Here is a 24,987-nt window from a genome sequence, read left to right on the forward strand (position 1 = left end):
TACCGAGGTGGACGAGATGGCCCCCAGGCCTTGCAGGGGAGGCATGCTAGGGCAGCCTGCAGAGGGCAGGCTTCAAGGGGGATTGAGGGGGGGTGGAGGACATCTTCTTCCAGACTAGGACCACTGTGGGCAGGCACATCCTTGCAGGATGACACTGGCCAAGATCCAGGAGTGAGGGCTACAGGGGACAGGCACTGCATCCAAATGCACCCGCACATGAAGACCTGTGTGCATGCATGTGAGTGTGGGCCCTTGAGGCTGCATGTTTGTTTGCTGGGTCTCTGTGCATGTGCCTGACCCTGGATCCCACAGGTATAGCTGTTCACAAGTCATCTGCGCCCACCTGAGCCTGCCATGCACTGCACATTGAATACACAAACCATCTTATATGAGGGTGTCTGATTCTGTTTTTACCCACTCCCCCCATGCATGGCACCCAGATGTATCCAGTTCAGAGGGAAAACCATTTCTGGCTTTCCTGCCCTACTCCCATGATGGGAAGTTCTGCTGCCCAGGAAAGAGTGGGAGGAAATCTGGCCTCCTCTCCACCTGCCTCCCTTCCCCCCACTCCTCTCCTGACCCAGTTGGCAAGCCTGGGAAAAGACGGTCAGGGCGCCTGCATGGCTGGGTCGACATGGAAGGCACACCTCTCCCTCCTTGGCAGGTAGGCTGGCCCAGGCAGGCTCTGCCCAGAAGCAGGGAGGCCTGCAGTTTGGGCTCTTGGTTTGTGACTCTGGGCCACCTCAACTCAGGAGGGAGGGGTAGGAAACCCAGGCAGGCCTCATTTCTTTAGATCAACTTTGCTAGCAAGAAAGCTGGTATTTCAACAGACCTAAAGTACTGTCAGTGGTAAAACAGACCTCAAATTCAGAAATGTGAAAACATGCGTCTTAAAAAGAGATGAAATACATGAATATTTTGGCCACTCTCTGCCTCTTTTGTCTATTTTTCACTTGGTTCCAAAATTGGTGGGAAAAGGGATGCAGAGTTCCCGTTGTGACTCAACGAGTTAAGAACTCTCGACATAGCGTCCGTGAGGATCTGGGCTCAATCCCTGGCCTTGCTCACTGGGTTAAGGATCCAGCATTGCCTCAAGCAGACATGGCTTGGACTCCGCGTGGCTGTGGCTGTGGCGCAGGCCAGCAGCTGCAGCTCTGATTTGACCCCTAGCCTGGGAACGTCCATAGGCCGAGGGTATGGCTCTAAAAAGAAAAAATTAAATTTAAAAGAGGAATGCAATTAATTATCATTCTCAAATTTCTCAACTTTTGCTTAGCCTGCACCCGGGGTCTGTGTGGAGCCTGCCCATCTGTGGTTACCAGTGTGTCCATGGATCGCTGAGGACCTGCATTTATACGTATGAGCCACTGAGCATGTAATGGCCACATGTACAGGTGTTTTTATGTGGGTGTGAATGATTTCACAGGCGCCTTATTTGTCAATTATTTGCCATCTTCGTGTGTGAATGTGAAGCATGAGCCCAGACCCAGAGTCCCCAGCCATCATCCCAAAAGGGCTACAACTATACACCAGGAGAGACAGAGGATGGTGGCCTGTCTCTCTCGCTCCTTCACTCTCCCTGTGCTGGCTTCTCCCTCTCCAGGAAGAGGTCACCCGGAGGCCCCTCCAGAGACAGGCCCCGCCTCGCCTGTCTGGGAACAACAGGCACAAAGCAATCTAGCAATTAGTAATAATCGTGTCTCTCTGACAAGCCATTATTTCTCCCGGACAAAGAAGGCGCTCCAGGGGTGATCGGCCAGGAGCAAGAAGGATGGAGAAATGTCTCTGGACAGGGCGGGAGTTTGGGACCCCTCGGGGGAAAGCGGGGACCCCACACGGTCTCCTCCCCCGACCCCCACCCTCCCCTCCACCCTCCCCGGCTCTCTTAGTCTCCCTTGCCCGAGTGCCCAGGCAGGCCTCACCTCCAGCCTCAAGAAGGGAATGAAACGGTTCAGGCACAAAAGAACCCAGGCCCAGGCCGAGGCTCAGGGCAGGAATGCAGCAGTGGCTGACAGGGAACCTGGAACCAATGGGCCAGTCCTCAGCCCCTGGATTCATGTTGCAGGTGTGGAGCTACCTTAGAAAAGAGGCTTCTGGGGAGTTCCGTCATGGCTCAGTGGTAACAAACCTGACTAGGATCCATGAGGACGAAGGTTCGATCCCTTGCCTCGCTCAGCGGGTTAAGGATCCGGCATTGCCATGAGCTGTGGTGTAGGTCACAGACACAGCTCGGATCTGGCATTGCTGTGGCTGTGGTGTAGGCCAGTTGCCACAGCTCCAACTCAACCCCTAGCCTAGGAACTTCCATATGCAGCCCTCAAAAGAAAGAGAGAGAGAGAGAAAGGAAGGAAGGAAGGAAGAGAGAAAAGAAAATGGGCTTCTGGAGGACATGCCTCAACATACAGACCATTGCTAGATCTCATAGATGCTCCCTGAAGACAAGTGATCTTTTTTGTTTTTAATGGCCAACCCGCAGCATATGGAAGTTCCCGTTCTGGGATTAAATACAGGCCATGGCTGTGACTTATGCCACAGCTACAGCAACGCCAGATCCTTGACCCATTGCACCAGGCCAAAGGTTGAAACCAGCGCTTCCACAGCAACCTGAGCCGCTGCAGATTCTTAACCCACTGCACCACAGTGGGAACTCTTGACAGGTGATTCTTAATCCCTCTGGTATTCTTGGAGCCTTCTGGGGTACAAGGAATGTTGACAAGGGGACACAAAGTTCTAGAAGACATGGTCCCTTCCTTTGAGGAGACTAAACCCAACAGGAAGGAAAGGAAATCTCCACAAAGGACAGTCAGACAAAGCTCAAAGTACCGTGAGAGGCCAGCAAGCTGTGGGAAATGAGAGACCCCTGGAAGCTAGGGAGATCAGGGAAGCTTCCTGAAGATAATAGGGACTGAACATTCAGAAAAGAGAAATAAAGGATTCCAAAGGGAGAGGAGGGGCACCAGGGCGTTTGGGGGCCAGGAAGTTAGGAAGATGAAGAAGAAGATGATGATGATGACATGGAGGAGGTCAAACGACATCAAGGATGACCTCAAAAATTTCCTTGTTAGGAGTTCCCACTGTGGCGCAATGGGATCAGCCAAGTCTCTGAAGCGCTGGGACACAGGTTTGATCCCGGGGTTAGCACAGTGGGTTAAGGCTCCGATGTTGCCATAGCTGCTGTGCCAGTTGCAACTGTGGCTCAGATCTGACCCCTGGCCAGGGGAACCCCCTATGCCATGGGGTAGCCAAAAAAGAAAAAAAAGAAAAATCCCTTGTTACCTTCTAGCATGTTCTCCCAGCCCAGACTCAGCCATTCTGCTCATGACTGACTGCCTGACCGAGCCCAAGCTTCTTCACCTCTCCAGCCTCTACTTCCTGGAATTGCTAAAACATAGAGGTGATCCAACCTGCCCTCCGCAACTACGGTCCTGGCTCAGTCACAAGGCAGCCTGAGAAGTGATGAGGGATAAAAGAAAAGGAAAAAAGGTAATACTTTGCATCTGGATGATACAGCTTTCAAAGCACTTTTTTATACATTATGTCATGTTGGCAAAAAAAGGTGATATTGACCACATTACAAAGATGACAGCCAGGCTCAGCGAGGTGGAGGATTAGCCAAGATTGCACAGTTGGCCTTGGCTCTGACCCCTGGAAGGGCACCTGCGGACCCACTTTGAGCCCCTTCAAGAGGAAGCAGGTGTATGCTCCAAGGATTAAGCTCTCCACAGTGTATCTTTCTACCAGGTGTCCAGAAGGATGGGAGGAGCCAGATGACCAGCAAAGCCCATGGCCAGAAAGCCCTTGCTCCACACCCAGGCACTCTTTAATTCCAACTAGAGCCCCACCTCTCTGCCAGCAAACCCTCTAGGAACTGCTGAGAACAGTGTCAAGCTGTGTACGCACTGGGGACAGAGTCATCCCAGAGATGCTCCTCAAAATCTGGCAGAAGGCTCCAGTCACCTCCAAAGCAAAGCTGAACCTTCTGTGTGATCTGGCCCAACCCAGTCTCCCACTGCTCGTTCTGGACCAACTTCTTCCTCTGCAATACCAGGATGCAGTGCCCTTCAGTCCCCAAGCTCATCCGCACGCCTTGTCTCTGTGCCTCTGCTCTCAGCCCTTCCACCTAACACATCTCCCCTCGCCTGCCTGCTGACCTTCACAAGGTCTTCCTCCTCCTCCCATTTACAGCAGAAACCATCTCTCCCTCCACCAGCACTTTTGGCCTCAATAATGCACTTAACCCAGGCCGCCAGGCGGCAGGGTGATTGATGGATGCCTCTGCCTCCCTCCAGGGGATTGTGGGCTGCAGGGAACCACAGGGCAGGCCCCCTGTATTTCTATATCTCCCTTGTCCCTGACACACACACACATACACACACACACACACACACACACACGTACACGTACACGTACGTGCGCACAGTAGGCCCTTGGCTTAAATTTACTGCATGTTGTTTCATCCAAAGGTCATGGTGACTCTTACCAGTGCTTCTGCTGAGCCTTACAGAGTGGGACAGGGTCACACCAGGGTGGCGTGGGGGGAGAGCCAGGCTGCCGGAAGTTAGCCTGGGCTGGGCACAGAACTAGCTATAGGGGCAGTGGATGGCAAAGCCCCACGGGAAACACCCACCTGGGAAACCCCCTTAAGCAATGCCCCCCCAACACATCCCCACCCCAATCAGGCAGGTCCAGGCAAAGAAAGACCCTGAGGACCATTCGGATCCCCCAGAAATGTCAACACTCTCTGAAAGAGGTCTCAACTGGCCCAGAAATCTCCAGGCTGCCTGCACTTGTGATAAGCACAATAAATAAAACAATGAGACCCATTTGAAGGCACTTGTGAGACAGGAGAGCTTTGAGAACTTGACTTTGATGAGTTTGAAAGGCAGAGGAAAGAAAGAAGAATGAGTTTCCTCTTGGGCCCAGGTTTGTTTATCCTGCTTCTCAGAAGCCAGAGCCTACAAGCTTGAGGGTTTCAAATGGCCCGATGAGTTTCAGCTCCAGGCCCAAGGACACCAGGCCAAGTCCCAGGTCAGCCCAGGAGAGGCACAGCCATGCTGGCTGCCTGGAGGCTCCTGCAGGGGCAGGGGAGCAGGGGAGCTGGGATGCAGGCACAGGATGGGGAAAGAGGCCAGACTTGAGCCCTCCCTCAGGGGTGCAGAGAAGAAGTGGGGGAGCTATAGGTAAGGGGGAATCATGAGGTACAGGCAGCTGTGAGACGCAGCAGGTGGAGCCCCTGTGGACACACCCTCTAGGAAGACAGAGAAATGAGTCGGGGACCCGCCGTCTGGAGTTCAGAGGTTGGGCCTGGACCTGCCCCCCACTTGCCTGGTACCAAATCTCTTTCTGTCTTTGTACTGTGAACCGGAGATTGGCACTTGCCAATCTGCCTCTACATGGATTAAATCTTAGCCCACTGCAGCTGCTGACCCGCAGCAGCCCTGAGTGGGGCTCAGGGCGGTGCTCTGGAGTGAAGCACTCTGTGCCCTGGGAAAACTGGAAGAACAGGTCTTCAGACAGTCAGATATTTTTAGGAGATTTTATGTGCCCGATTCTTACATCTCCTCATAACTAGAAAAACACTAAAATCCTTCATGGTGAAGTCTGCTCTTTGTGACTAGTAGTGACCTTCACGAGACCAGCAACGAACTTTTATAAAATGCGTGCATGGCTGCATGCCCCTTCCCTCCCCTTTATCAAGTACACTGATGCTATTTCCCCCTGCCTCTCGGGATGGTATTTCATAGTCATGTAGCCACCTCCAAGGGTGGGAGCCTGGAGACCTGCAGGCTGGGAAAACTGGACCCATAGCTGAGGTGTACATATCAAAGGAATGATTTCTATGAGCCCAAACCTCTTTTGTGCCTGCTAACTGCCCTTTGTTGCAAAACCTCCTGTATATCCCAGCTCCCCCCTTACCTCCTCAGAGAGGTTTCTAGGGGCTACCTGAGATGATCTCTCCGGGCTTAAGTCCTAATTTTGCCCCAAATAAAACTTAACTCTCAACTTTCAGGTTGTGCCTGTTTTTTAAGTCGACAGTGCCTTATCTTCAAAAAAAAAAAAAAAAAAAAAATGCCATCTCGCAGACGCCTCTGGTCCTGCCTGCCTTGAACTCCCTTGCTCTGAAAGCTGGTGTCTCCACAGGGGACCCCAGCCCCTTCCTGACTCACACCAGACTCACCACCAGGACCCCATTTTGCTAGGACCTTGCTGCCTCTCAGCTGTCCTCACACCCCACCCAAGACCACCCATCCAGTTAGAAACTTGACTGTGATACCTTGAGGCATTTGCTTTCATTAGGGAAATTTGCAACTTGACCCCCTGGGGCCACAGTCTACACACCAGTGTGTCCTCCCCATGGTCCCTACTACAGGGACAACTATTTCTGTGGTCTTCACTGCCTGTCAGGCAGCTTGTATGCATTCTCCTACTTGATGCAACACTTTCTACAGATGAGAGAAAACTGAAGCTTAAAAAATTAAGTAATTTGCCCTCCTGCTGCCTTCACTAAGGGCCTTGGCACCCATCCTCACTATTGTGCCAGGTAGGCAGCCAAGTATTTCCATTTCAGCAAAAAGGAAACGGGCTAGGGCAGGTGAGGCTGCTTGCCAAGGTCACAGCTAATAAGGAGCAGAGCTGGGGCTCTGAATGCATGGGTGGCACCCATTAACCCCGCACAGAGCTGCACCTTTTCCCAGGACCCTCAGACACACTCCCCTCCCCCACCACCACCACCTATCACCTCTGTCACAGTAAGACCATCAGCCCATCCAGACTACAACCTGGATCATTCCACTGAACGTTGCCAGGCACTAATTGGCTCTGAGAAGTGATTGCTTCAAAGAAGATCCCATCGGACGGAGATTGCTCAGAAAAAACAATCGCAACTCCTCTGGCTCTCCCCAGCCTAGATGGAGGCTGCCCCAGGGACAGATTTCTGACCACCTGTAGGCGGGGCTGCTGAGCCGGGCTGGGGGCGGGACCGCCCCCCCCCCCCCGCTCTGGCTCCGCCCTACTTCCTCCTCCCCTCACCTGGAAGCAGAGGCAATTGGGCCGGAAGGCACTGATCCCTGTGCCCTCGTGTCCAATAAAGGGCCAGAGAGGGGGCTTGTCCTCTCAGAGTCACGCAGCCAGTCATTAGCAGAGCTGGGCTGGTACCCAGGAGACTAATGCATCACCTCACACCACCCTTGGCTGCCAGAAACTCACTGTCTCTCCCATCACGGGATCTGAACAAGGCAGGTGGCCACCTGCCCTCAGGTAAGGACAGGTGGAGTGATGCTCTGTGGGGAGCCGGGAGCCCAGGGAGCTGAGCGGAGAACTCAAGAGACTCTGATTCCCACCCCTGCACACACTGTTCCTTCAGCACATGTGCTGACCTACTATGTTCTAGACCCTGGGCTAGGCCTGGATTTTATGGTAAACAGGAGCTTCCCTCCAGAAGCCTACAGCAGTGACAGAGAAAAACATACGCACCTGTGAGAGCTCCGGCCCGCCCACCACCTCCCCCTCCACGCCCCCAACTTCTCCCCCCACCCCCGCCTTCTTAGAGAAAGGAACCCTGGCCATCTACGCAGCCTCTGGCCTTGCCCTTCTGTACTGCTGTACTGAAACCAACATTACAGCAAGCAAGCTTGGTCAGATGTGCCAACATGGGCTACTGGGATTTTTTTTAATTTTTGAAATGGCATCCACAATTACAACCCAGATTGCTCATTATTCCTGGCTTCTCTTGATAAACTCAGGAGGTCTGGTGATACCTGGCCCATATTCATTCCTTCCTTCATTCTTGCATTCATTCATCTGCAGGCCTGGTCCCATTCCAAGTGCTGGGAATACTGAGGTCAAGGTTCACTGCTCCTGAGAAGAATCATTTCAAGAGGCCACAGCCATCTGGCGCTGGCTGCTTTGCAGGGTGTGTTTACTCTCATTAGCCCCAGTCTCCACCACTCCCTAGACCACGCCTCCAGATGTGCGATCTTTGCCTGGTCACTGAGCTCATGCCCCCTCCCCTCCCCACTGATTCAAAAGGGCAGAAAGCTGAAGCAAACATGTCTAAATAAATGCTAACCTCTCTTTAATCTGTAGTGGGTGCATAAGTGTTTATCAGACCATGTTCTGCATTTGTATGAACATTTGAACTTTTTTTTCTTTTTTTTTTTTTTTAATCCCCCCTCAAGTTTTAATTTATCACTGTGGCTTGGCTTTTTTTTTTTTTTCTTTTTCTTTGCTCTTTTTTTTTTTTTTTTTTTTTTTTTTTTGTCTTTTTGCTATTTCTTGGGCTGCTCCCGCAGCATATGGAGGTTCCCAGGCTAGTGGTCGAATCGGAGCTGTAGCCACTGGCCTACGCCAGAGCTACAGCAACGTGGGATCTGAGCCGCGTCTGCAACCTACACCACAGCTCTCGGCAACACCAGATCATTAACCCACTAAGCAAGGGCAGGGACCAAACCCGCAACCTCATGGTTCCTAGTCGGATTCGCTAACCACTGCACCACGATGGGAACTCCTGAACTTTTTTTCCTTAATTTAAAAACCAGAATGAAAGTGTAGAGAGTTACCGGTGAGTAAAAACACTAGAAAGCCAAAGGAAGGGGTGAAAGAAATAAAAGCCAGCAAGGGCAGTGCCTGGGGTGGCTTTGGGAAAGTGAAAGTGTAGGGGGAGGGGAAAGAGATTGTGGGGACACTGCCACATTGGGTGGGAGAGTGTGAGATGGAGAGAGATGAAGGGAGGGATTTTCTTTTTGGTTTTGGTTGTTTTTTTTTTTTTTTTTGAGGGTGGGGTTTTTAAAGATCTGTTGTATGTTAGGAATGAACATCCCTTTGGCATTTTTCAAACGGCTTCATAAATGATTGAAATTGGTTTTCGATGCTTTTTGGATGTCCTGTCTTCTGCTTCTTTTGATCAGTGCTCTGCAGTTTGGGTGGGAGGAATATAATCAATGAAGGACAGTGAGTGTGTGATCAGGAAGTAGGGGGCCCTGAGAGGAGCACCCCCCGCCCCCAATCTGGGAGTCAAGAAAGGCCCCCAGCAAGAAGTTCCTTACACTAAACTGTGCAGAATCAAAACCACTATGAGGTACCACCTTACACCAGCCAGAATGGCCATCATCAAAAATCTACCAACAAGAAGTGCTCGAGAGGGTGTGGAGAAAAAGGAACCCTAGTACACTGTTGGTGGGATTGTAAATTGGTGCAACCACTGTGGAAAACAGTATGGAGATGCCTCAGAAAACTAAACATAGAACTACCATTTGATCCAGCAATCCCGCTCCTGGGCATCTATCCAGAGAAAACCACGACTCGCAAAGACACATGTACTCTGATGTTCATTGCAGCACTATTTGCAATTGCCAAGACATGGAATCAACCTAAATATCCATCGACAGAAGAGTGGATCAAGAAGATGTGGTACATATACACAATGAAATATTACTCAGCCATTAAAATGAACGAAATACCAGCATTTTTAGCAACATGGATGGACCTAGAAATTATCATGCTAAGTGAAGTCAGCCGTACAATGAGACACCAACATCAAATGCTTTCACCGACATGCGGAATCTGAAAAAAGGACAGACTGAACTTCTTTGCAGAACAGATGCTGACTCACAGACACTGAAAAACTTATGGTCTCCGGAGGAGACAGTTTGGGGGTGGGGGGATGTGCTTGGGCTGTGGGATGGAAATCCTGTGAAATTGGATTGTGATGATCATTATACAACTACAGATGTGATAAATTCATTTGAGTAATTTAAAAAAAAAGGGAAAAAGATATGTTAACTCTCCCCAAAGTACACTTTTTAACATGATTCCAATAAAAACATACTCTGTGGGGGAAAAAAATTTTTAAAAAATAAACTAAACTGTGGAGGAGTAGATGTTAGAGCAACACAAGAAGGTGATGAGAGAAGGAAAGGCAAGGAAGCTTCCAGGCAGTGGGAATAGTTCCAGGAGGCTTGGAGGGTAGGCTCCAGGATCTGCATATGGTTTGAGATGGGAAGAGAGTTGGCCTGCAGTAGAGATGGAAGGAGAGGTGGGGCTAAGAGATGGCGACCCTGCCAGGCCTTCTGAGCTCCAGGACAGCTCATGGACCATATCCTCTGGGCAATCAGGAGCCACCAAGGGCTTTAATCAGGGCACTAATATGGTCAGTTTATACTTGAAGATACTCCCCTGTCTGTTCTATGGGAAATGGATTAGAATGAGGCAAAGCAGAGGTAGGCAGCCCAGGAGGTGAGTGGAATAAATCAGACCAGAGACAGGGGTGGCTTGGGCTCAGTTACTGGCAAAGAGAGGCGGAAGCAGGGCTTGACGTGAATGACATGCAGGAAGTGGAGGAGAGTGATGGTCTCATTCCAAGTCACGTCCCCACCACCCAGCACGCTTCCTGACACTCAGTACAAATGGCATGAATGTGTATTGAATGAATGGATAGATGAACCAAAGACCTAATAAGTGAATAAGCAAACACTGGTAGGCGAACGTTAGCTCGCTTAACCCTCATCCCTCCATTGCACAATATTCAAAAAAAAAAAAAGTGGCTACCAATTTCTGGAGGCCTGCTGTGTTCCAGGCGACGGGGTTAGTACTCCACATACGTCTTCTTGGGACGGTCTCTAAGCCTCACAAAACCCTGGCATTTACATGTTGTGATTCTCATCTTGCAGGTCATGAAATAGAAAAGTTAATTGCTTGCTGACATCCACCCGGGGAGTAGGAAACAGAGCTGAATTCCCACCCGGAGCTGTTCTGTCTGCCCCTCACAGATTCCCAGAAGAGCCCCTTCCAGGCTGAGGCACCCGATGCCCAGATCCCCCAATACTCTTCCCCTCAACTTTGCATCGTAGGTAAAAGGGAATAACTACCAAGTGAAATGGAAGGTTGGAAAACACAAACCCAAGGTCCTGACCTTTTAGTTCTGATCTCCCACTGGTCATCTGCGCCATCACCAACAAACACTCAGAGAGCACGGACTGTATAGCAGCCACTGTGCCAGACAAGAGGGACGTGAAGGGGAACTGGATTTATCCCTGTTCTGGAGGAAATCATCCATCATCTGACGGGGAGGGGAAGCGAGTGAGGAGTAACAGAGTGACTTGGATTTCATGAGAACTTCTGTGAAGAAGGCTTAGAGAGGTGACCATGTTGAGCCCAGGATGTGGGCTGGGACCCGAGAGGGAAAGAGGTAGCAGATGAGAACGGCAAGGTGGTGGATGAGCATGGGAAGTAGTGCAATAACAAAGGGGACCGAGAGAAGTAAAAGATGCTTCAGTGATGAAGGGTGGGGATGCTCCGTTAGAATGAATAGATGGCTGCCCACCTGGAGGGACCGAGAATCTGGGTATTTCAGCCAGAGCAGCCACCAGCAGATCCCTGCTCCCCAGCCCCAGTGCAGTTGCTAAGATATTTTATTGTCCCTCAGGGCTAATGCCTCAGGAACTGAAAAGGGACTCAATCTCTGTCCGAGCTCCCTGGACACGCACAGCTCCTGTTTCTCGTGCTGCTCTCCTTACCTGTCAAAATTCACAAATCTGATCAACCCACTTGCCCTCAAACCAAATAACTCCGTCTTTGGCTAAATAGAGAAGAGGAGATCAAGGATTTGAAGAGACACTTATTTATCTCTTTACCAGACAGTCTAATGAATAATTTCATGTTTGCAAAAGCTCATTTTGAAATTTGAAGACAAGAGATATATTGCCAAGGCGGCTCTAATACTGCGACATTAATTTTGCACTGAAAGATTTACTCAAAAATTAGATTTTACAATTTTAATGCCTCCATTCTTTTCTTTAAATAAGCTGTGAAATACAGTTAATTAGACTTAAACCCTGGAAGCTTAGACGTTTGAGCTTTGGTGTAAGCTACAAAAGAATGCAAGCTTTTTCACTTGCAAATTAAATCTAAATTCATTACACGCCTAAACCTATACCACTTGCAGAAATCCTGCTGGGCTGAGGAGGGGTCTTCTTGAGGCACCAAAGTCTCCCTCCAAAATCCTGGCTGTAGAAAAAGGTTGTGAAAATGAAAGGAGAGACAGACAGGAGGTAGAAAAGCCCAAGGCGCCTGACAATGCTGTCTTGGGCAATGTTCATGTGGTCTTTGGAACTCCAGCCTCGAGAACTGACAATTGCTCCTTGGAGAAAAGAAGGTTCCGTGCTCAAAAAAATTAGGGAGATGCTGCCTATCGTGCTGCTTTCTTGGAAAGTCACAGCTCCGAGAAAGTAAAACAAACGAGCAAACAAATGAAAAGCTGTTTAATTTTGTTTCATCCAGAATCCCCAAACATATTTGACAGCGAGGCCCTTTTTGTCAAAACACCAAATATTAGGGTCTATCTCCTGCTCCACAGAACACAGTCTGCTCTGGGCTCTGGTGGCCGCTCTTAGACTGCTTTTTCCCCCTTAGACATGGCCTTGGAGACTCAGCCCAGACTGTATGTTCTCCTCCACACTGAGCTCTTCACTGGGAGCTGGGAAACAATCACACATGCAGCCAGCTAAGAAAGACAAAATTGAATTCCCAACAGGCCGAGGAATTTAGAGGCTCAAGGTAGACACAGTACAGGTGTCCAGCTAAATGATTGTGTCTCCACACTGCTTAACACTTGAATTAGAGAGACAGAAAGTTCAAAGGTGGAAGATGGCCTAGGGAGGTTTTAGCCCAACAGCCTGCCTAATGCTAATGCTAGAATCCCTTCCACAAAACCTATGCCGGGCCCATTCCAAGCTAAGCACTTCTCAGGACAGGGAACTCCCGGAACTTCGGCTTCCTGGAAGTCCATTTCATCTTTGGACAGATCTGGTTTCCTGTGTAGATATAAGGCTGGCTCCCTGTAAGACCCCTCAATGGGTAGAGGTCTAGGACCCTGCCAGGCGGGCTCCGAATGAGCTGGACTGGGGGCTCCACTTCTGCTGGCCCCCAGCACCTCCCCATCCCTAACTTCCATTTCTGAGTCAAGAGGCCCTTCTTACAGCTACTAGCCTGTGCCTGATTCCATGGCCGAGCCCCCTTCCTAGGCCACTGCCTCCTCACCCTTGGACCATGGATCCCACTGAGAATCTTATGAAACCGATGAGTCCTCTTCCCAGGATTTTCTAATACTGAAAGCTTCGCAAATGCCTTGAAGCCTGTCCATCAGCCCAGTCTGTGACTTCCTAGTAGAGGCATCCTGATCTGCTTGCGGTGGTTGGTGAAATCTAACCAATCCCAATAGACGGCAGGGAATTTTCCAAATATCCACTGTGTGCCTTTGTTTTGCGTCCTTTACTATTCAGGACACCACCCTTGCTATCTACTGCCTATTATACTATTCAGGACATGATTCATCTTTGGAGGGTAACAATAAAAATAATAACAATAATAATAATTCCACCTCGCTTTTGCAGTTTACAGAGTGGGGGCTTTACTCAACCTCACCTTCACCAAAGTCTGAGTCATAGGAATTATGTTTTGCTTTTAACAAGGGGAAAAACGGGCTCAGAAAGGTTGAGGGACCTACCCAGGAACAATGCCACATGACAGGTCCCCTGAGCCCTAGTTCAGTATCCTTATAAACCATCATGTTGCCTCCAAATCACAAACCCTAAACCCTATATTTTCTTATAGCATACATGGCCCCTGGGCCACAGAGGCATGCAGAGGCTATTTATTCTTTGCATAACAAGGACAAAGACCACATAGAGTATTTTGTTTGGGGGGTGTTTTTGGGTATTTGTTTATTTTTTAATTAAAGTATAGTTGATTTACAATGTTGTGCCAGTTTCTGAAGCACAGCAAAGTGACCTAGTCATACACACACACACACAGACACACACACACATTCCCTTTCTTATATTATCTTCCATCATGGTCCATCCCAAGAAATTGGACACAGTTCCCTGTGCTGTACAGTAGGACCTCATTGCTTAGCCATTCTAAATGCAATAGTTTGCATCTATGAACCCCAAACTCTCAGTCCATCCCACTCCCTCTAGAGTATTTGCATACAACAGAGTTCAGAACAATGCATTAGATTTTAAAATACCAGATTCAATACCAGTATTGAACTTGCAGCTATGTAACTCTGAACAAGGTACTTCACCTTTGGAATTAAGAGCAGAGCTGAAGTGACAGAGCTATTGGGGGAAGCAAATGAGAAAACATACATACAGGGCTAGTCAACAGATGTTAGGCTAAAAAAGAATATGGGCTGGATAAGCCGAAAAGTTCTTCCTAGGAGAGGTAAGATTTAATTTGGGCTCAGGAAGTGGGTTGTAGGTTCTAAGAAGACAGAATGAGGCCTATGAAGAGGTGTCTAGGGAGGAAACTGCAAAGTGATTTGGGGTGGGGGTCGGGGGCATTATGGTCCTGGGCAGTAAATGCTTCATAAGGGAGGGAGCAGACAGTGGGAAATAAAGCCAAATGGGGCTTTGGAGTTTGCATTTCTTTCTGAGGCCAAGGAAAGTCACTGAATGTTTTGAACTAGAGAGTGGAATAGCATGTTGCTGAGTCAATTAACTGATGGCTAGAAGCCGGGAGAGACTAAAGAGCAGATAACTTGGAAGGTTATTGCAGTGACCCGGGTGATAGACATGTAAACCCATTTCCTATTTCTTGTCTGAATCACACAAGCTGCCCTGCCTTGTTCCCAATCTCCAGGAGCACCAGGTAGGATTACTGGGCTTCTGCCGCAGGGCCCCCTTCCAGGATTCCTATACTAATGGCCTGAGGGGTAACACAGTTCTAACCTTAGTCTGGGATAGATAATCCTGAACTGTTGCCTTCCTGGGAACTGAATCCCTGTCCTTGGGATCCACTCCCTCACCACCCCCTCCCAGCGCCAATGCTATAACTCACTCACCGTGCTGACGAGAGCAGTATGACATCAGCTTTCCCTTGGTCTCAAATTCATTCCCAGGGATGTTCAACCCATCGCCTGTCATAGACAAGGCACTGGGCTGATGCTGTGGAGGATACAGAATTGGGGGCAACAAGTTCACGGCCTTCAGGAAGCTTGCCATCCAGCACAGAAGGTGAGCCCTATATAAAAATGGCTGTGATATGAGGTCAAGTATGATTCAAAGAGCTTTTTAGAACAGCTCTGGCTAAATAGCTATGGCCGTTCTAAAAACAAATGACACAGGAAACCATCATGGGTCTCCATTTCTTTGGCCAGCATGACCACTCCCAGCAGAGCTTCAGGCCATGTTTGGGTGAGGAAAGTGCAGCTGCCGCAGGACGCGGACAACACCCCTTCTGGGACCTCTGTGTCTCCTACTTCCATCTCTCTGCTTGCTCTGGTACCTGCTGTGGCTCTTTGTGGCTCTGAGGTTATGGTTCATGCTCTACCCAGCCGTTAAAACCTGTCTCCCCTCTTAGGTCTGTAACCATGCCCACAGTGGGATTGGGGTTGGGACAGCGGGGACTTTCAAGGAAAACAAAAGAAAAATACCAAGGACTAAAAAAAGAAACGTGTTTGCATAGTGCTTTTTGCTCATTGCAAACTGAACATGTAGCAAAATATTGACTTGGTGAGCACAGCCCGCAAGGCCTCCTAGGCCCTTGTCTCCTATTGTCATTTCATCTTTTCTTTGCTTAAGATATGCCAGGATCTCTCCCCAAGCAGGTTAGGGCGGGCCCTGCTCCCAGGTCCTGTGGGATCCTCAGTGACTTCCTGAAACTGCCTTGGCTCTGAATCAGGGTCCCCAGTTCCTCCCACGGGGCCAGAGCTGCCGCTTGGACATCTTAGTTAACATGGCCTGTTTTGATTGACGCTGCTCACAGCCCTGCCCCAGCCAGGGCCTCGCCGCACTAAGCCAGCAGACCTTTCTTTGCTTCCAGTCAAGAATCTTCCAACCTGGCTTGGAACAGTCTTCTCACCCACCTGCCCTCTCGGCTACGTGTGCTTGGTTTGCTCGTCACAAGGACCGGTTACAATCTATTGTGTTCCCAAGGCAGCTTCTGCAGCCTTGTTCAAAGATGCCTCACTCTCATCAGCTCCCAGGCAGCCTTCAGAGCTGACACCACCTTTCCCTGCTGCCATCATCCAAGGATCAGACACCATGTCCCTTTCTGCCTGAAAAGGCCACTCTTCCTTTCACCCTCACTTTCCTGTCTCCTTGGGTGGACAGTAGAGTCAGTCTGTCTCTAGCAACTGGTTGACGATCGCAACAGCACCCAAGGCATCATCCCTGCATCAAGCCCTCCTCTCCCTGGTCTGTATTCCATGGTGCAGTAGAAAAAAGAGCTGTCCACTGTCACATTTGTGCCACCCGCTGGCTTCAGACTCACAGTGTCTTCCACTGTCCTCACATAAAGCCCACTTCCTTGGCACAGATGACAGTGCCCACACAGTGCATTTATCACCTGTCTTCCCTGGCACTCCCCATGCCACACCCTCCCTCTGGCCATTTGGGTTGGAGGTTACCCAATGTGTCCTGCTCTTCACCCATCCCTCTGCCTCCTGCCTAACCCACCCCATACACCTAGAAAATGCCTAGTCAACCTCTAGCTCAAACATCACCTTCTCCACGAGGCCTCCTTGACCTCCCTTGACAGAGGCAGCCACGTGACTCATTCTCTGTGGATCCCATGGTGCTATATTGAGCCTAGATTGTAAGGTAAGGCCACTTCTATAATTATTTATGTTCTGTTTCTCCAAGACATAAAGTGTGGCTGAGAACTCAGACTCAGAGTCTAACAGAGCAGAGATCAAATTCCAGCTCATCATTAACTAGCTAGGTACCCTCTTGCAAGAACAGATGGTAATCGCAGTCTCCTCCTGTGTAAAATGGTAGTAATGATAATGAGACCTACCTTATAAGGTTGTTGTGAGGATTAAGTGAGTTAATGAGCTAAATCACAATGTCTGATGTAGAGGAAGCACCACTAAATGCTGATTTATTCTTTTTTTTTTTTTTTTTTTGTCTTTTTAGGACAGAAAAGGCTTTTAGGAATTTCTCAGGCTAGGGGACGAATCAGAGCTACAGCTGCCAGCCTGCACCACAGCCACAGCAACGCAGAATCCGAGCCACATGTGTGACCTACACCACAGCTCACAGCAATGCTGGATCCTCAAGTCACTGAATGAGTCCAGGGACTGAACCCGCATCCTCATGGATACTGGTGGGGTTTGTTACCACTGCGCCATGACAGGAACTCCTGTTTTCAACTCGGAGATCCTAAGTTCTTACCACATAGGAGCAACAACTGTATTTAGCAATTGCTAGTTTTGCTTGTATTAACTCATTTAAAGCTCATAACAAGAACATGAAGGGGTGTTCTGTCATCCTGGAGTTGCAGACAAGGAAACAGAAGCAAAGAGGCCGACTTGCCTAAGTGAACACACCCAGTCAGCAGCAGAGTCAAACCCAGGAAGTCTGGTTCCAGAACCTCCCCAAGGCTACACCCGACTGGCCCTTTAGATGTTCACGAAACATTTATTTTTAAAACTGAACTAATCAAACTGTTCGGCTTTGTATCCTTAATGCCAATCACGGACCCAACACATCTGAGTTCATAAATGGCTGTTGACTCGTTACAAAGCAGGAAGTGAAGCCTTTCCCTGTGATCAGCTCTCCCCACTGCTCCACTTGTGCTGAGGCATCTGAACTCAGGGGCCCCAGAGAGCGTGGACTTTCTCTGCACCATAAGCAAGTCCAGTAAATAGAGCAGACTTTCCATTTTTCAGCTCAGGCAGGCACAGCCCCAGGCCACCCCACGCAGCCCCCTGACACCTGCAGTCGTCTGCTTAGAGAGAGAGAGAAGGGAAAGAGTGAGATAGAGAGAGCATTTGACTCATTAGCTGCATATTCAGTTCTGACGTTTGAACCTGATGGAATCCAGTAGGGCTGGAGTAATGAATTAATCCCAGGGAAGAAGACAGGTCTGCAGCTCCTCAGCTATTAGCAGCCCGCTGTGAAGGAGAGCCCTGCTGAGCCGACATGTGCCACAGAGACCATTCCCCACCACCTGGCTCCTTTTGGAACCTCCCTGGTCTGGTCCAGGCAACCTCAGAGAGAGGGGCACATGATAGGTGTTTAATATGTATCTCTAATCAAGGGGCTGATGGAAGAGTGAGTCATTTCCCCTGGGTTCACTGCAGCCAGGACCAAGTGTCCTGTGATGCTGTGTGTCAGTTAGCCGTCCCCATGCCTCCTAGAGGTCATCCTGTCCAGGCCCCTGACTTCGGGCAGTCCAGGGTCACAGAGCAGCATATCTCCTATCAACGACCACAAAGGAAAAATGATCATCAGTTTCCCCAGATTTATTCTCATTCATTCATTCATTTTCTTCCTTTCTTTCCCTTTCTTGTTCTCTTTCTCACATGCACACAACACCCTCCCCAGTCTACCACTCTCCCATCCAGGCTCCCTGGCTACCCACAAGCTTAGTGGGTCACAGGATGGTGCTGGCACAAATCTTTAGAAGAGAAAGACGAGAGGGGGAGTGACACAGAGGAAGAGGGGCATCCCTGCTTGCTGCCCCTCCCCTCCCCCCCTCCCCCGCGCCGCCCCTCTTTTCTCCAGGCCTAGCTGTCTCTAACCCCAGGCCACAGAATTCATCGCTCACTCTGATTCAGTGGGACAGTTATTTTATACTATTAAAATAAGAGATTATCATCACCACCGATCTCCATCTCCTTTCCAATCTCATCTGAAAAGCAGGCATTGCCTCCTGCTCCCGGACCCCTAATTCTCTCTGCCTCGGCTGTTAAATCATTTAACCTAGCAAAGTGTTGGGATATGCATTTTACATGAGAGACACGAGGCAGGATAAATCTGGGCTGACTGCAGAGGCTGAAAAGAAATATCTGAGGTGCGGACAGGGGTCAAAAGAGACTTGGATGGGATGTGAGTCCAGAAGGGCGGGGTCCCCTCTGTCTCTCCTCCTGCTTAGCCAATAAGAGAGCCAAAGCCTGGTCCCTCTGAGCAGAGAAGCAACTGAGATCCAAAACCGACTCAAGGAACAGGGGCCAGTGCATGCCAAGCAACTGGGCATTCCCAGGACTTCCAGAAGGAGCTTTACTATGCATGACCTTACCAGGCTCTGGGACTCAGATTAGACCCAGGATTCAGCCTTTGACTTGATCCACTCAAAGCTGGGCCACAGAATTCAGCTCTGGTGCAGCTTTCTCAGAAAGTCTGGGCTGAAAGACCCCAGGCACGACTGCCTCCATTTGCAGATGAAGAAACCAGAGCCCAGAGAGGGGTGAGGACTTAGCCAAGGGTATAAGACGTCAGCCAACACCAGGACTTGCATCTAGGTTTTTTGTTTGGTTTTATTGTCTTTTTAGGACCAACTCACAGCATATGGAGTTTCCCAGACTGGGAGTCGAATTGGAGCTATAGCTGCTGGCCTATACCACAGCCACAGCAACACCAAATCTGAGCCGCGTCTGGGACCCACACTACAGTTCACGGCAACACTGGAGCGAGGCCAGGGATGGAACCTGTGTCCTCACAGATACTAGTCAGATTCATCTTCACTGAGCCACGACAGGAACCTCCTGCATCTAGGAATCCTGGCCCCTGGTCCAATGCCTGGTCCAGAGGAGTTAAGACTGATTCTGATCCTGGCCATTTCGGTACACTTAAACCTTTGTAATTTATAAATGACAACTCCAGTTATTTAGGAGCCTGCGTAAGAAGACTGGAAAGATTCATTTACTCATGAATCCATTTTATGAGCTTATATTGAGGGTCTACCATGTATTAGCCCTGGACTAGGTGCTAGGGATGCAAAGTGGACCAGACACTGCTGTACCATCAAGGAGCTCACAGCTACGTAACCCCAACAGGGTTGCAAGCTAAAAGCAATGCCAAGTGTGTGCTCTTGGTTGAGAATGTAATTTTTCCATATGCTTCACCAGTCAAATGGAGATTTTGAAGACCACTGTGCTAGAGTCCCATAAATGCCTAAGTGCCCCTGAGTTCAAAGTTGCTTGTTTCTTACTTGACCTAGAAAGAAGAAGCAGTGCTCCCTAGGACATTTGGCAGGTACATGGCAGGCCCAGGGCTCAAACCTAGGAGTCCTGCTTCAGCTAGGATGTCTGGCTACTAAAACAGGCAGGGAGATGGGGAAAGGCAGGGAAAGTTGACAGATTTAGCAAATAAAAATACACAAGGCCCAATTACATTTGAATTTCAGATAAACAACGAATACAATCATTTTGAACATCTTGTGTGTCCCAAATACCCTATGAGACATACTTGTACTTAAAAAAAAAAGTTCATTGTTATCTAAAATTCAAATTTAGGGAGTTCCCCTTGTGGCTCAGCAATAAGGAACCTAATATCCATGAGGATGCAGGTTTGGTCCCTGGCCTCGCTCAGTGGGTTCGGGATCTGGCATTGCCATGAACTGTGAGGTAGGTCAAAGACGCCACTCGGATCTGGTATTGCTGTGGCTGTGGTGTAGGCCAGAAGCTGCAGCTCCAATTTGACCCCTAGCCTGGGAACTTCCATATGTCGCAGGTGTGGCCCTAAAAACAAACAAACAAACAAATAAATAAAATTAACATTTAACTAGGAATCCTGTATTTTACCAGGTACTTATGGGGAGGGGAAAGAAAACCACTTGGAAGCTGGATGCACAGTGAGCTGGATGAGAGATGGTGAGAGAGTCCTAGCCCAGGAGCCAGGAGAAATTCCTGGAGCCCAGTGGGTATCCTCTCAGATCCCAAGGGAGGCCGTCCCCTACTCCCCCAGCCCAACTGCAAGTTGAATGGCTTCTGCAGCTGTGCTAACAAGAACACTCTTCCCTAAACAACAGATTAATTGATTTAAAACTTTTAATGCCAGATACTTGGTGGAAGCATTTTAATAATCCTCAAGTCAGAATTAATCATGTCTCCTGATCTTTAAGGAGGGCAGTTATTAAATCCTGCAGAGGCAGGGGATGGGGGCCAAGAGGGGAAAGGAGCTGCTTTTCCTGGGCCCTTCTCCTGCTGTGCTCCAACCCTGAGCCCTGGAACCCGCTGCGCTGCCGGTGGGGCAGGGTAGGAAGCAAAGGCAAGGTGTGGTCAGGAGTGGTCCCCGCAGGGCAGGAAGTTGGTTGGCTAAGCCCTGGTTTCTAGCAGCTCAAGGCCAAAGCAGGGGAGGGCTGTTGCAGGGGTTCCCCCAGGCCTGACCACAGTCACCTACAGAACCAGATACACCTGCTCAGGCCCGGGACAAGGTCATCTTTGTTGCTGAATTCCTTTCACTCGCTCTCTTTTTACTTCCAGTGAACTTTAGAAGAATCTACTTCTCTGAATCCAGGGATGAGGGACAGGAAAAACATCTCTCCTAGTGAAAGCGGGGGCTCCTCTTCCCCCTTCCTGCAAACCAGCTCCCTGCCCCTCTGCCCTGTCCCTCCGTCCCTCTGATGCCCTTCCTCCTTTGCCTCTCCACTCGCTCTGCCTGGGGCATTAGTCCTTTCTCTTCCTCCACCAGAAGCCACCTGAACTCCTCCTGGGTCTCCAGACTCCCATCTCCCACACCTCTCTCTCCTGCTCATCCAGTAGCCTGTTGCCTGTTCTCTGCCCCCAGTTCCTCTCAGTCCAGCCCCAGCACTCACAGTATACCACGCACAGAGCAATAGACGTTCTCATCTTTATCCCCCTCCTATTCAGCAGATCATTCCTACCCTCTGTTGGAAGAGGGATAAACTGAGGTTGGTAGTGTTAGGAGGCTTATCCACGGTCACACAGCTGGATTCAGCCACCTCACCATTGAGCCCCGCCTGACCCAGGAGGCTTCTGGGCCCCGCCCGCCTCTTGGCTTCCACATTTCTAAGGCAGTAAAATCAGAGGGAGCTGATTTTGCACACAGTGATACCAGACGCTTTGCCCATTCAAAGTTTCTAAAGGTTCAAGGTCATGTGGTGTGCTCCTGCACAGGGCCAGGCCATGCATCGCCACCCCCCCAACACAACCCTCCACCGGAAAAGTCTTACGTGACAATGGGGAGCTTATGCCTGGGGGTGCAGGGTGGGGGAATGCGTGGCCATCTGAGCCTCCTGCCAACTGCGCCAAATAGCTGACTTCTCTTGAGAGTCACCCTGTGGATGATGGCAGCACTCCCTAACCCTCCCCCCAAAACGAAACCCTCACAGGCCCCTCAGCACTGTCATGCAGACTCTGAGCTCCAAGCAGACAGGGGCCTGCCATGGTCTCCACCACGGATGAAGTCCAGCCCCAAACAACACAACCCCAGACAGCCGAGGGGGTGACACATTCCGTCCCTGTTAATGCTGAGCACCCTTGGGCTCCCCTCGTCCCCCGATGCCCCTCTGTCAAAGCTAAATCAATACTCCCTTTTTTCTCTGCAAGAACATCTCGGTAATCCTAATTGGTCACTATGGCAACCCCAGCTGCAGCTCCTCGTGGCCTCAATGAAGAGACAGAAGGATGAGAGGGGGTGAGATGGAGGTTAAGCCTACTTATTGTATAATGCTCTGCCTTTGATATCACCTAGATCCACATGCTAAGTACCTGGAAAGAAACAAAATCCCGTGTAAATTAGAATGATACCATCCAATCCCCTGCTTATACCCTCCCTAGTAGCAGCCGATAAGGCCATTGTCTGAAGCCGCTGGGCCTGACCTCCTCTGCCTGGCGGCTGATGGGGTTTCAGTGGTGGGTCACATTCATCAGAGAGGATGGGCAGGGCTGTGAATCCCACAGGGCAAAATGGCTGGGCAGGGGCCGATGCCCACAGCACACCCACCCCACCCCACCCCACCCCACCGGAGGGGGTTCAAGAGAAAAGGAGAGAAGGTCCTGTGTCTCCCCCTTGGAGCAATCTTGAGGCTGCTGCTCCATTTCCTCAGCAGATGGATCACTCACCACTGGGTTGGGGTACCCTCAAAACCCCAATCCTGCCCTGGGCTCGGGGGTGAGGTCTCCCCATCACACACATATGCATACACACACGCACACACACACTACCTGCCTGCAAATGTGTCTTTCCATCGAGCTACCCGCAGAAAAATCCTCTGATCTCTCCATTTTCAGGGCACCCTTCTCCCCTTGCCCTCAGTGCTGCTGCCCCACAAGGGCAGGGCCTTCATGTTGTGACTCCACGATCTCTGGGTTGCAGGGTCTGGGCTGGCTCTGCAGCTGCCACCCACATTCACCAGTGACGTCCAGTTCCTCCAGCTCTACATTGTTTTCTCAGAGCCAGACTCTTCCCCATCCCTGGAGAAGTGGGTTTCAGCTTCCTCTCCAGACACAGTGCCAGGCTTATGCACTACCTGCCCCCTGTGGAGCTTCTAACCTCTTTTCCACTTGCTGCACAGAAGACTCCCGGGTTCACGGTCCACCCTGGCTGGGGCCAGAGCCAGATCAGTCCTTCTATAAAGGATGGGAGTCGATGCAGCCTCTTTTCATGGTCCAGCTGCCCCAGGTTCACCTGAGCAGAGCTTTTTTTTTTTTTCCTCTCTTTTTAGGGCTCACCCATGGCATCTGGAGGTTCCCAGACTACGGATCAGATCAAATCAGAGCTGTAGCTGCCGGCCTACATCACAGTCACAGCAATGTGGGGTCGGAGCTGCGTCTGCAACCTACACCACCGCTCATGGCTACGCAGGATCCTTAACCCACTGAGCGAGTCCGTGGATCAAACCTGTGTCCTCATGGATACTAGTCAGATTCGTTTCTACTGAGCTATGCCGGGAACTCCAGAGCAGAGCTTTTAATCCTACACCATGGCCCATGGAGAGACCTTTGCAGGAAGCTCCTCAAGTTTTTCTATGGTCCGTTCTGGAACCATGGGAAATCCATGTCTGGACACCGGATTTTCCTTAATACTAAACAGAATGTGAGAAAGCCTTGTCCGTTCAGCCCTCTTTCTTTCTGCCCCTTTCCTAACCTTTCCCATTCAGCACACACAGAACCACACCAACTGTCAGCCATCCGTTTCTGAACTCTGGTCAAGACCTAAGCTTTCCCTGCCTCCTGCCATTTCACACTGTCAATCATCTGTCTTATAACCACTTGGAGGGCACTTTACCATGTCCCAGGCACAGTTAGGGACACAGAGAACCCAAGACATTCCCATTTTCTAGCCCAAAGAGGATTTAAGAGCATGCATCTGTCCACATGTAGTCTGGAGAAGGGAAAGATGTTCTCTCGGTTCTATCTGGGAAGAGAGAGGTAGAACAGCCATGGTGTGGGGGGAGGAGACAAAACCTCAGAATCAGGCAGATGCTGTTAGGAAACCGTGGACAAATTGCTCAATGTCTTTGAGCCTGTGCTTCATGAAGATCGTAATGCCTGGCTTGGAAGGTTTTGTGAGGGTGAATGGGATGTAGTCTGGAGGAAGGCTTTGTTAATGATGAAATGTGGTGCAGAACCATCATTGTCACAGCAGTGATATAGGACCATAGTTCTTTTGGCCTTGGCTGGGTGACCTTCCAGTTTCTCCCCACGTGGAGCCTGTTCAGGGAGAGAAGGAAGCACAAATCCCCATCAGGCCGTGACATGATGCTTCTTGCCTTCTCCCCCAGGTTGGTCCAGGATAGAGGACTGTAGCTAGAGAACGCAGAATCCTTCTTGCCACCACTTGCCCGCAAGCGAGAGACAACCACATCCTCTAAACCTAAGAGATGATAATAGTCTTTCACCTCAGGGTCCCAAACCCACCTGCCTGGGTATATATATATGTTCCCACCAGGTAATTTTTTATTAGGAATGTCAGTGTGACGTACATTTTGGATATGTCACTTGCGCCCCAACACCTCCCAAGACATAGATCAACAAAGCTTATCCTCTTTATCCCAATGAGGAAACTGAGGTAAGAGGGGGAAAGTGACTTTGCCAAGGCCCTGGAGCTATCGAGCTGCAGATCTGAGACTTCTAATTCCCAAATGCAAAACCTGCCCTCTCTTCCACTGCGCAGCTGCCTGCCTCCTGCAAGCTGCTCCCCGTGGCCCACTCATCTGCTATTCTGGCAGGGTAAACACTTGAAGAAGGCCCTTTGCTCAGAGGGCATGTTGAGTGGAATATCAGGTCAGGGTTCATCT

General features: G+C 50.0%; 1 protein-coding gene across 9 annotated transcripts in view; it reads right to left on the reverse strand.

The window, feature by feature from the left end:
- Positions 1-24,987, reverse strand: part of BUD13 (BUD13 homolog) — a 678,491-nt gene that overhangs the window by 282,584 nt on the left and 370,920 nt on the right. For 2 of the 9 annotated variants that reach the window (XR_014815373.1, XR_014815372.1), the window contains one exon: positions 16,881-18,202. The exons of 5 other annotated variants lie outside the window; for them this stretch is intronic. The gene's annotated coding sequence lies outside the window, so the exon portion shown is untranslated. Of the gene's footprint in view, positions 1-16,880; positions 18,203-24,987 lie in introns of those variants that run through there. 2 more of the 9 variants (XR_014815381.1, XR_014815378.1) reach the window with 2 other exon arrangements.

Source organism: Sus scrofa, chromosome 9 (genome assembly GCF_054392235.1).
Source record: "Sus scrofa isolate SSC_HxYL_T2T_F1_AM1 chromosome 9, Sscrofa_HxYL_maternal_Yorkshire_Landrace_v2.0, whole genome shotgun sequence".
NCBI classification, from domain to species: domain Eukaryota; kingdom Metazoa; phylum Chordata; class Mammalia; order Artiodactyla; family Suidae; genus Sus; species Sus scrofa.